The sequence below is a fragment of the Cibotium barometz genome, chromosome 47 (assembly GCF_041138505.1).
Source record: "Cibotium barometz isolate CiBa-2024 chromosome 47, ASM4113850v1, whole genome shotgun sequence".
NCBI lineage: Eukaryota > Viridiplantae > Streptophyta > Polypodiopsida > Cyatheales > Cibotiaceae > Cibotium > Cibotium barometz.
In genome coordinates this window covers 31,290,860-31,303,496 of record NC_141092.1, presented here as the reverse complement: position 1 = coordinate 31,303,496, position 12,637 = coordinate 31,290,860, and positions in this window count along the sequence as shown.

Below are 12,637 nucleotides of genomic sequence, written 5' to 3'. Positions count from 1 at the left end.
CTTATGATCTCATTAGATCTCTAACAAGATTTTAAGATATCTAAATCATGAGATCTTACATGAATTATGAAATCTTAAGAAAGATCATGAGCTCATGTATGGTCTTTAAGCTCTTAAGAGTTTCTACCGTACATAAAAGCTAATCTTAGACATTATAAGATGATCACATTGATCTAAGAAATTATGTGAGCTCATATATGGGCTTATGAGATCTTAAGAGCTTCTACCAAACACACTGTGGTCATAAAATCAGATTATAAGATTATCACATTAATCTAAGTTGTATATATGCAAGTAAATTCAGGTTTATGACTGCCACCTCAATATGGAAAGGAAGAAGCACATCTGTGCAAAACAGTAAATGTATATTAAGTTTAAAGAACTCTTATGAGCATGAAGTAGCTCTTGGGTCCACTTTTACTTCTCTACATGATTCCTACTCACATACACTTTCACATAAGAAACTATATCAAAAATAAATATACCACCCATTTATTATCTCAAAAAATAAATAACTAGTTCTACGAGCTCTTCTCAATGCATATAACCTCTTAGTTCTCAACTTAGGTTCTGGTGGGTCTTAGGTTATCTTATCTTTAATTATCTCAAGATCTTGTAAGCACCTATGATTTAGGTATGACTTACTCTCAAAGTCATCTTCGATCTTAGATCACAATCATCTCTAATCATCTCACGTTGACTGTGATTTCTACTTTTCTTTGATCATCTCAAGATTTTATAAACACTAGAACCAAGCTAAGTTCTATGAGCTGTTCTCAACTCTTATGTGATCGTATGTGCTCGTAGGAAGTCTTATGGATCTTATGATCTCAGTAGACCGCTAACAAGGTTTTTTTTAATTATATGAGCTCTTACATGAATTATATGATCTCTTACATAAATTATGAGATCTTCAGATAGATCATGAGCTCATGTATAGTCTTATGAGATATGAAGAGCTTCTACCATACACTATGTGGTAATAAAATCTGATGACATTATAAGATGGTCACATTAATCTTTGTATACATGCAAGCAAAATCATGTTAATTATGACTACCACCTTGATACGAAAGGAAGAAGCACGGTGGCAAATGTATATTAAGTTTAAAACACTCTTTTGAGCATAAAGCAAATCTTGTGTCCATTTTTACTTCTCTAAACAATTCCTAGTCATGCAAGCAAGATCTTGTTTATGACTACCACCTCAATATGGAATTTAAGAAGAAGCACAGTGGCAAATGTATATAAAGTGTAAAGAACTCTTATGAGCATGAGGCAAATCTTGTGCCCACTTTTACTTCTCAAACGATTCCTAGTCACATACACTTTTACATAAGAAACTATCTCAAAAATAAATACACTACCCATTTATTATCTTTTAAAATAAACTTTCATCTGATTCTATAAGCTCATAAGAGCTTCTAAGGTCACATTCACATATGCAAAAGCATTCACAAGCGCACACACATTGTCAAAATCTTATTCCTATCATTTTGTGCATGTGAGATTACCTTGACATGGTCCTATTACTAGAGCCAAGAAGTCTATGTATGCCACTAAGTTGATTGCAACTATTGTGTCCACTTTTATTTTGAACCATTATAATTATTTGTGGGCCAAGCACTCATGGCATGGTATCTTTACTTTAAGACTCAAGTCTTTAAATATAATTCCGTTTCCTAGCAAGTTCCTTGCTTCTCTAGCTTGTCACTAGCATATGTGTTTTTGTAAATTTTGACTTGGGTAGCATAATAATGTTTTTTGAATGCTAAAAACTTATTCTCATCTAAGTGACACGGAGTCATTGACAATTGGGGGCAAAAAAATTTCACTATTAGAGCTGTAGAAGCTGCACTGGTTTTGGCGGATTAATTTATCATGGCTATACTTACGCTAGTGTAGCGCTAGTGTCTATCTCTTGCTCTCCTATCTTGGCATCTCCTATGTCAGTGCCAAAGATTCCTAGTTTTGAGAGTGGGTTGGTGATTGGTTTACATGACACAAGAAACATTGTATCTCCACAAAGTAGCAATCTAATGAGTGGGACACTAGCATCACTCTCTTAATGTTTCTCTCACAGCTAGTATACCTAAGACTAGGAGAAAATTTGTTGTCTGGGTACATTCCTAGGGAACTTAGCTTTGATCATCTTAAAATATTATAAGCACTTATAGGACCAGGCTAAGTTCGATGAGCCCTTCTCAACCCTTATGTGATCCTATGGGCTCATAGAGGAAGTCTTATGGATCTTATGATCTCATTAGATCTCTAACAAGATTTTATGAAATTATATGAGATCTTACATAAATTATGAGATCTTAAGAAAGATCATGAACTCATGGATATGGTATTATGAGATCTTAAGAGACTCTACAGCTACCCTTTGAAAGCTATGTACGTAGCTTCTAACAAAAAGCACTCACTCTTTCTCACCATTCCCATGCAAAATGTTCTTTCCCATTGTTTCGCAATATCAACACAAATCTTTTGTCCTATTTGTATATATTTTAACTTAGTGCAAGATTAATATGGTTTCCCAATTTTATTTTCGATTAATCAATTTGAAGTGGTGAGAGGTAACCTTAGAGATCCTTAGAGATGAAATCTTGACGTGTGGATGACTGGAGGTTCGGAGCTCTAGAGGTTTTCATATTCTGGAGAGTTCCGAGAGAGGCTTTAAATACATTGTGTGTAGTATTTTCTTGTTGGGCAATGACCTAGTGAAAGAGAGATAAAGGCTATTGTATATGTTTTTTTTTAAATTTACATTCTAAGAGACATTTGACACAAAGTGAGAAAAAGAGATGGATACGAACACACTAAGAGGGGGAGAGAGGGAGCCATTTTTGCTAAGGTGTAAAACCTTACTACAATCATTAATTACTGCTGCAACACATTAGAGAGAGATAATGATCTAAGGTTTTGGATTATGTGTGAGAGGGAGAGAGAGAGAGAGAGAGAGATAATATCTGTTTGTTTGATGAGGAGAGAGAAAACCTTAGTTTTTAAGGTAGGTGACCGTTTGGCTTGAATATGGGCATGTTAGTATTGGTAAAATAATTCTCTTACTTTTAAATATAAGATGAGAGAACATACCTACATTTTAACGTATGTTACATTGAGTTTTTGTGTGTGTGTGTGTGTGTGTGAGAGAGAGAGAGAGAGAGAGAAGAAGAAGAAGAAGAAGAAGAAGCTCTTTTAACGTCGTAGGAACAATCCCAAGAGACCAAATATGATCTATCCAACGGGAGTGAGATTCGAACACAAGACGTGTTGAATAACAACTCCATGAGCTAACCGATCTACCACACATTGGGTGATAGAAAGGTGAGAGAGAGAGAGAGAGAGAGAGAGAGAGAGAGAGAGAGAAGAATTTAAGTATTTCAATTTGTAATAATATTGATGTTTAAATAATTAAGTATAAAAGTTTTAAAGTAACCAATTTTTTAAAAATAACTAATTTTTTAAAATATCCATTTACTCATTTGTGGTTCAATTCTCCACATATGCAATTCATTCTCTATATAGAAAATTGTATTATCTAGATAATAGCCTATATTTCTTATTCATTCTCTATATAGGAAATTGAATTACCTAGATATTGGCCCATATTGTATACATAGTAAATTGAATTGTCTAGATATTGGCTCATACTCTCTATATAGGAAATTTAATTACCTAGATATTGGCTCATACTCTCTATATAGGAAATTTAATTACCTAGATACTAGTCCATATTTCCTATATATGAAATTGAATTACCTAGATATAAGCCCATATTTCCTATATATGAAATTTGAGTAAATGGGAAATACGATTGTCTATATATATATATAGGAAATTTCCATCAACATAACCAGGAAATCTCTCTAAATTTCCCATATATGGTAAAGTTCACTATATAGGGAATGAACAAAAGTGCCTTGTGTAAGCAGGCTAGTCCCCGTACAAAAATTTGTTACCATCTTCACAAGCAAAGACTTTTATGTGCAAGTTCTTCACTTGACAATTGGCCGACAAATTGAGGGATTGGCCCGTTATATGGGAAATGATTAACCCAAGTCGCATTCAGAGCTTGCAACTCTGGCTACTCTGCTGCCCAACCTTTCAGTTTGAATTACCAATAGTGGGCTCAAAGACTTTCTAGTTTTAAAGGGGTGCCCCTCTTGGAGTTATAAATCCTTTCTTCTTATCGGCCAAAGCCCGGAAGCCTAAACAAGGTGATCTATGCATTCACTTTTGCATGCATGGATGCAGAGACCTAAGCCTTTGCTGCCTCCACCTTGTTAATGAGGAGAATCTACCTCTACAAATCAGGCTTGCTAAAGCAACCCATTATGCAGCCAGTCAAAGCAAAGCTGTTCATTTGCAGCCACGGTGAGGTGGGGAAGACGTGTCATGAGGCCAAGGTGTCCTCGCCCTCTTGCATGCTTCTCTGATCAACTTTGATAGGCCTACATGAAGGGAATCAAATTCAATTCATTTTCTTTCCTAGATCATATAGAAAATAAGCTTGTTTTTTGTGATCTTGCCGGCGGGCAGCAGACTTTCCACCACTGCTTTGCAGGTTGGGAGCAACGGGGACCTCTTCATGGTCATTTGCAAGTGAGCACATGGCATGCATCTAGAATTGCACCTTGAATATTGGCTCAGATTCATAGTTCCCATAGAAGCAATGATGCTAGAGTTGATACAACAGGGTAATGCAGTCAATGCAATAAAGGACGTTTTACCAAACTTGTAAGAAAATTTCACTCCTCTGAGCTCATTTGAAAACTACCTCATGTGGTATCTACCCAAGGTAATGCAAAAATATCAATACATCTACCTAGGTTAACATATCCAACATCATTTTAAAGTGGCAACACCTAATCTTGTGCAAGACTGTAAATGATTTAGAGCAAGATAGGCTTTCAGCCGTCTCCACATTGCCATCCGCCCCTACATACCCTCGACACAGCCCGGCCTCTTCTGCCCACGGCCGCTTGAGCCAGCACCCCCTTCTCGTTTACCTCACTGAGAAGAGCGTGATTGGGTCTTGGCCAATGACAAAAGAGAGGTGAACCATGCACGCTCGAGAACTTCACACAGAAAGCAAGCGGGAAAAGGTAAGCCCTTTCCTAGCTCGTATCCCTCTCAAAAATTGTCAGCAGGCAAGACCCAACCTCCTCGAGGCATCAGAAGGATCGTGTGTTGTATGCAAGATCAATTTCCTTCACTGCCAAAACACTCGAAGTTCACTGTCGCTGGCAAAAAAAAAACACAAATTAATACTAGACAATAAAGCAATTATTGGCCATGTAGGTGTGAAGCCATAACGTTCATAGCTAAACAAGATGTCCCCTCAGTGAAGGGTACTACACGTCTCTAGCTGAGAGGAAAAGAACAACAGATGGGAAAGTTGAAGCCCCTCAAAATGCTAAACGTCTGAAGGCTTTTGCACCACCACTTGATGCAAGTCACACGATGGTTGCAGGCTGCAGCACAGATGCAAGAAAAGGAAATGGGAATGAGGCACATCCACAGTTTGTGAGATCTGTAACATCTCTAGATTCTCACTTAAAGGGAAGAGGCATGCTACTCATCCCAAGGAGCTCGCGCTGGGTGGTTAAAAAAGAGGAGAAGTGGGTAAGGAGGTGTGCTCTCTGGAGCAGATCTACCTCTTCTCTCTTCCCATCATCAGGGAGCACCAAATCGTGGAAGTCTTCCAAGATCATGAAGATCGTGCTGTTCACGCTAACAAGTTCGTTAATAGCGCCTTTAGCCCGACCTTGTCTTTCTTCTCCGTCTCCACCTTGGGCGCTTGACAGCATCAAAGTCACCAAAGCGTCACGGTTATGTGGGTGTCGTGCCAAAGTGGGACATGACAACCATCGTGCTCTTCGCAAGGTGCCATGTATCAAGGCATGGCATCCTGCCCGTGTATCCTTCAATGTTGGGGAGAGATGGTCAATTGATTTTACTGAACAAGCAACGATCACAATTCACTCCATTCACACGAGACAAGCCATTAGTATAGCGCTATTCACACGAGACAAGCCATTAGTCGCCAACCACTCGCGTGAATGTGGAAGCGCCCATCCCTGCTACGCCGCCTGATTCTTTCAATCTCTCTCATGCTGACTCCATCTTGGGCCTTCTCGATCAATTTCACATCCCGAGAACCTGTGCAAAAGTTAGCACAGAAGAAGATCAAGCAGATTCGAAGAAAAAAAAATAAAGAAGGGGTGCCCACAATGCATGAAATCACAGATGCAGAAGCCCTGGTCCGGCAAGGTGTAGACCAGGCAAATGATTCCCTAAGACTTATACGCAAAGGAGGATGGATCCTTATGCTGCTCTTCGAACCAAGGCGCCCATATTACCCTTGCAGCACAAGGTGCTCTTACTGCCCATCCCGGCACTCAGGCCGATGTATATGAGGTCGCACACTATTTCCAAGAGACACACAATGAAGATGCAAAAACAACCCACGCAACAGATCATGTCTCCCCTGCTTATCAACAAGACTGTTCAAACACCACAAACGGCAATTCTTGCAAAGGGCGATCTTCTGCCTCTGCGACTTCCACACACGCAAGCCAAGATGTAAGTGGTCCTGCACCCTACATTAGCAGCACATGAACTCACTGCCATACAAAGGGATGACAAAGAGGCTATTCTGCTCGTCAAGCAAGAGCATGTAAGTGCAAAGCTGCTGCTCACCGAAGATGAAAAGGCAAACACACGTAATGTAAGTCCTACAAACACATTGGTACGTATCCTGCTGCAAAAGCACCAGTAGCAGCACAACAAACACATGGCCATGCCACAAAGGTAACCCAAGAAGTGGATCAAAGCGCAGTGGCGGAATTAACCGCTCACATGCATCCTGAATTTGCTGCCCATCATCCTGAAGGTTCAGCATCAGCAAATGTTAGATATCATGCAATCTCTACCCCTGCACACAATGCAGAAGAGCACCCACATGGTGCTCAAGGAGGAAAACCCACTGCTATTCCAGCAGCTCATGCCGGCGGTCTAATCCATGAAACAAGCAATGCTACCGATGCAGTCCAAGAAGCTATTTTCAACATGGTTCATGTTCAAGGTTATTTACCATTTTCATATGCAGGAAAAGATATAGCTTCATATGTTTCTCAAGTGCAATTCATTGCCTTGCCTCATGAACAAGTGATGATTTTCTCCTTCTATATTGAAGGCTTTACACTGCAGCTTCCCTCTCTCTTTGGGGGGGATTATGATGAATTAAAAGCTCGAGTGAAGCTGCCCAACATTGCTGCAGTTTTCAGGATATACATGCACGTTATGATGGAGTTCAAAGCCCGAGTGAATATGAAATCAGAAGTAATCATATTGCTTCTCATGAAGCATACCCTTGATCCAGGCATAAATTGATGTAATCATATTATCCTAGTCTATATATACTATGCACAGGGTGAGACTCACCACACCCTTCACCGAAACGGGTGATGCACGCATGTCGCTCACTAGGAGTTCATCACAGTGCAAACCACATAGGCACATCTTTAGCAGTGCAAACCATATAGGCACATCTTTAGCACTGTAATAAGTAACCTCCCATCATTTAGATGATAAGTCTTATGGGGGGGTGTTGGCATATAAGCCATTTCATCTAAAAGGCTATTCACAATCACGCATATAAATAGCCCTCTCATGCATGTAAGCGTATAATATCTGATGAATGAAAACCGCCTTATGTAACTGTCTACCTCTCGTTCTCGTTCTTGTTTTCTTTCTCATGTCTGTCTAACAGCAGTAAACCATGGCTTTCTTCCTCAATCTCTTGAGGCCACCAGGCTTTTATACGTCTACACTAGTCTCGTCGAGGACTCAAGGGCTACTCTGGGGAGGTGGTCCCTACGTAGTGCATATACCCAGTGTAAGTATATCACTGTTTGGAAAAGGGTATCCATAACAAGGGGGCAGCTCCAAACTCTGCTTCATGGGGTACCGATACTTTTCTTCGGATCATCCTAGACAACATCAAGATTTATCCTCTCTAAATTTTACCAATATTTTTATCCTAAATCTCGTCCCCAAAAAGCTATATCTAAGGGAGTGACCCAGGTATCAAAGACCCACATCTTTGTGCTTGGTTCTTGGAAGTGGATCTGGAAACATTGCGGCTTGAGGCTAGTCAAAGTTGCATCCGTGTAGCCTCATTATGAAAATCGGTCTTAAGAAAGTAATGCCCAAACATAGGTACGATGAGACTATCTCCACCACCTTGCCACCATATGTAAACCGATTTCTCTCTGCTGCTACCCTAATTGTGTTTAAAATCACAATTTAGGTTTTTCACAAGTTCACCCCAAAGCACCCAAATGCCTCTGCAGACCCTCCTTTGAATATGAAATTAAGATAATGTCATTCGCATAGAGGAGCTTGATGGGTACTAGTGTATCATCCCAAGTGTCGATCGAGCCCCTCGCAGTCTATCATGTGTAGAAATGAGTGGGAGGCTACAGCCATGCTGGTGTTGCCATGGCTGCAGCAGGAGACGCGCAAGAAGGGAGATGGAGAAAATCGCGTTGCAGATGAATCGTTGTTGATTGATTGATCGATTGGTTACATTTATATAGTTATTGAGTTGTGCCTCTTCGTGTGTCTGCTCATTGCTCACATGCGTTCACACACATGCGGGCATTATAGCATTAATTCCTACACTCCCCCTTAATGCGAATGTCCGCATAAGGGTAAGTGAGAGCATGCTATGTGTCTAGTGATGTATGTATTGTGAATGCACGAGATATGCTATATTTTGTTTACATCATGAGTGAACAATTGAATGTGGTGAGCAAGGTTTAAAAAAAGTATATGAGTGTTGATGTCGATGTTGATGATGACGAAGACAACTTTAGGTACTCCATTGGAAATAATGATGTCGGTGATGCTTTATAGCCGCAACACTTTGATTCTCTTTGTGAGCTTGAACCATCCATTGAGCTCTCCCCCTCAAGCACATAAAGGGAATGAAATGTAGTTGCATTTGTACATGTCAAAAGGAAATTAATATATGAGTATAAGTTGAATTATCAAAAATATATGTGATATGATGTTATTTACAAGTGTGTATGTACAATTAAGTTTAATTTGTCATCGCTCAGAGGCTACATTAAGGTAGCTTGTCAAAGACAGCGGTATTCTTATTAAGGATATAGCGTCACACCTATTTGTCCTTTTTAAGAGAGATTTTGGGTGACCTTTATTAACACCCTTTTGTGTTTCCATGCCTCTTGGGCTTCGCCAAGTTTCGGCGTTTTAGTTTGTTTTTTTTTTCTTTCTGGGATTGGCCACGTGGGTGCTGCAGACACTCAAACGGGCTCAATTGTGTTTGTTTCCCTCTTGGGGATTCCTTGCCGCTTTTGGGCTTTAGAGATGATCATTGTTAACACCTCATGTGTTTTCGTCCTCTTTGGGACACTGGCCACGACTTTTTGGGCTGTTTTATGGGTCATTGCCCATTTGGTAGGTCTTTGCCTTTTGTGGGTCTTTGCCCATTTGTGTTATTTATTTGTTTGTTTTAATCATTATTATTATTATTATTATTTGAAAAGTTTTTATCATTTTTGTATAAAATGTCATGTGTGCACGCAAATAGCCTGAAAGAGTAGGCATGTTTGCGCTCACGAATAGCCTGAATGTTTAGGCATGTTCGTGATGTGAGTGAATTAATGAATAAAATGATTTTTTGATTGATTACAAATTAATGAATGTATTAGTACGCTTATAGTTGTTTTTTTTAAAAGTATGAATTAAGCATGAATTTGCAATGTGATACTCTATATTTTTTTAAATTTTGACGGACGGCAATTGTTGAGTTACCTTGTTGTTGTATATGCCATTGCTGCGTACTATTGTTGTTGCGCAAGGTGATGAAGGGGCTTTTGTTTTACTGACGTACAAGGTGGTGGTTATGTGTAGGGTTCCTTTGCTAACGTCTTCTCTTGTTGCGGCTATACAAAATGCAGTCCTTTTGCACACGGAATGAAGTCTTGGGTGGTTAGACCTATCGGGCGGGGTGTGAGCGTCTTGTAAAGTTGCCGACTTTGGGAGCGGGTCGCGACGAACGAATGCTGGCAGAGCACACGACAGAAGCGTTCAAGGCAGGCCCCACAAGCACTCCAGGAAGGAAGGCGATGATACCATGTAGAAATGAGTGGGAGGCTACAGCCATGCTGGTGTTGCCATGGCTGCAGCAGGAGACGCGCAAGAAGGGAGATGGAGAAAATCGCGTTGCAGATGAATCGTTGTTGATTGATTGATCGATTGGTTACATTTATATAGTTATTGAGTTGTGCCTCTTCGTGTGTCTGTTCATTGCTCACATGCGTTCACACACATGCGGGCATTATAGCATTAATTCCTACATCATGAATTTCTCAATATCATCAACATAGAGTCCAAAGAGAGTGAGTGATAGTGGGTATGCTTGTTTCACCCTAGTAGTACGCATGATCTTCTCTTACATACCGCTGGGTGCCTATACTCTCCCTATCACACGCACTCATATAGTGTTAGTACTCCTGATCTCCTCTTGCATACCTCCCGGTGCCCTATCACCGACTCAGAGAGTGTTAGTACTCCTCATATCATATCCGATAGGATCTCAAGCTCATGGAGTCTCCTGAAAAGAAGAGCCCTTGGGACACTATCAAAAGCTTTATGAAAACCCACAAAGTAGCAGTACACCTGTCCTTATCATTGGCTTCCTGAATAATGGTCCCCGAAGTGAAGATGTGATCTAAGGTGGAGAAGGACCTCTTGGTCCCTGCCTGTCCCTTGGCTCATTGGCCATGTTTCTCTACTGCTGATTTTTACTTCTAGGACAGAATCAAAAAGCTTGGCTAGGATGTGTCCCATCATGATTGTACAGTCGTTTGTGTCGAGGGGGTATCCCACCTTTATGGATGGGAAAGATTGTGTTGGTAGCCCAAGAGGGGGTTAGGCCTTCACATATGGTAGGGTTGAAAAGCAAAGCTTGGAAATCCTCATGGTCCCTAGCCTTCCCACTCTTAAGTTTTCCCACTCTTAAGTTTATGTATGGCCCTTTGTGACATTGGCCACCGTGACGAGCAAAGATTCGCCTAGCTGGGGGATCTGTGACATATCAAATGTTGGCTGAATTGGGGGATCATAGAGCCCTTGGGAGGGTATGTGAACTTTTTATTTTCTGGCCACCTCAACCCGTTTGTTGTCGAGGTCCTTTTTAGCAACCTTGCGTTGCTTCCACCTCAGCTCGGAGGTTCTGAACACCTACGGTGATGCGTCTTTTAAGCCTCTTCCAAATGACTCGCTGGCCCGCATTTGTGCCATCTAAGTTTCCATCACTAAAAGGTGTAAAGCGGGCATGAGCAACTATGTTATTTATAGGTTAGTCCACCATCTCTCCAAATGTTTCTTCAAATAGAGAACTACTAAAACAAGCTTTATCTAGAGCCTATGCTCTAATACTATGTAAAAACACACAATAATAGGAAAAGCAAGATCAACACAATACAAAGCAATGAATTACAAAAGAAAGAAGTGGATAGTTCACAATTTTACTTCTTGCAAACTTGATTATAAAGATGATGTCCACCCATCCGTGTGCTATGGGTAAGGATCTTTGATTATATTCTAGGTAAACGCTAGATGGATGATATCTTGCTTACAAGAGTGTTTGAACACAATTAACTCCATGATGAACTAAGGTTGCCAAACTAGTCTATATATAGTACCTAGGGTCGGAATGGATGTAGGTTGGCCATGTCATCTAACCCACAACTTCATCTAAAATTACTAACCAACCATATCATCCAACTAGGACCATATTAAAATATAACACATTTCCTTTGAGACCCTGTGTAGCTTCCATTGCCCTCTGAGACTATCTCGACCCCTTAAATGGACCCTTCCACCTAAGAATAGTGTGGCCTCGGTTTGCTTTCCACCACAACACTCACTAATGTAGTCATTTAGTCTATACAACTATGCATCCTACTTGGTAGAGTGCCAAGCCTTCATAAGCTATCTGCTCTAACCATGGTATAGCCACACTTGGCTATACCATAAGTGTAAGATTCCTCCCTCTAGCTTTTTAAGGTGTAAAGGTGTAAGAATCTTTCTTTTAGTTTCTGTAATCATCCCCTAATTCAGAATGCAAGAAAACATTGTTTTTTCTTGTTTTTGGCCTAGAGAGAAAAAATGTTCTAGAGAGATAATACAAAATTGAGATATTTTGGATACAAAGTTTTTCCTAATATCTCTGAAACATAAGTTCAAAAAGAATTTTCCAATGTGCATTAGAAATTAACTGAATATGTGTATTGGAGATCTTAGCCTAAGAGTCCACATTTTCAAATTTTTTTTTATTAAAATCCAAATAAGGTTCTAAAGGACCAATAGGATTAATCCAAGTAGTATTGGGATGAGAAAAATACAAAGAATAAAAGAAAATCTCCCAAAAATGAGTAAATGTTCACATAAGATGAAGAGTTGACCAAGTACTGGATTTATTAGTTAAAAAATGAAATATTTTAGTAAAATAATAAATTTTTGATACCTCTGTAAGGAGGGAGAGGGCTCATGAAGTAGGCACCTTTTTCTCATCATTACTTTACAAAAAAAT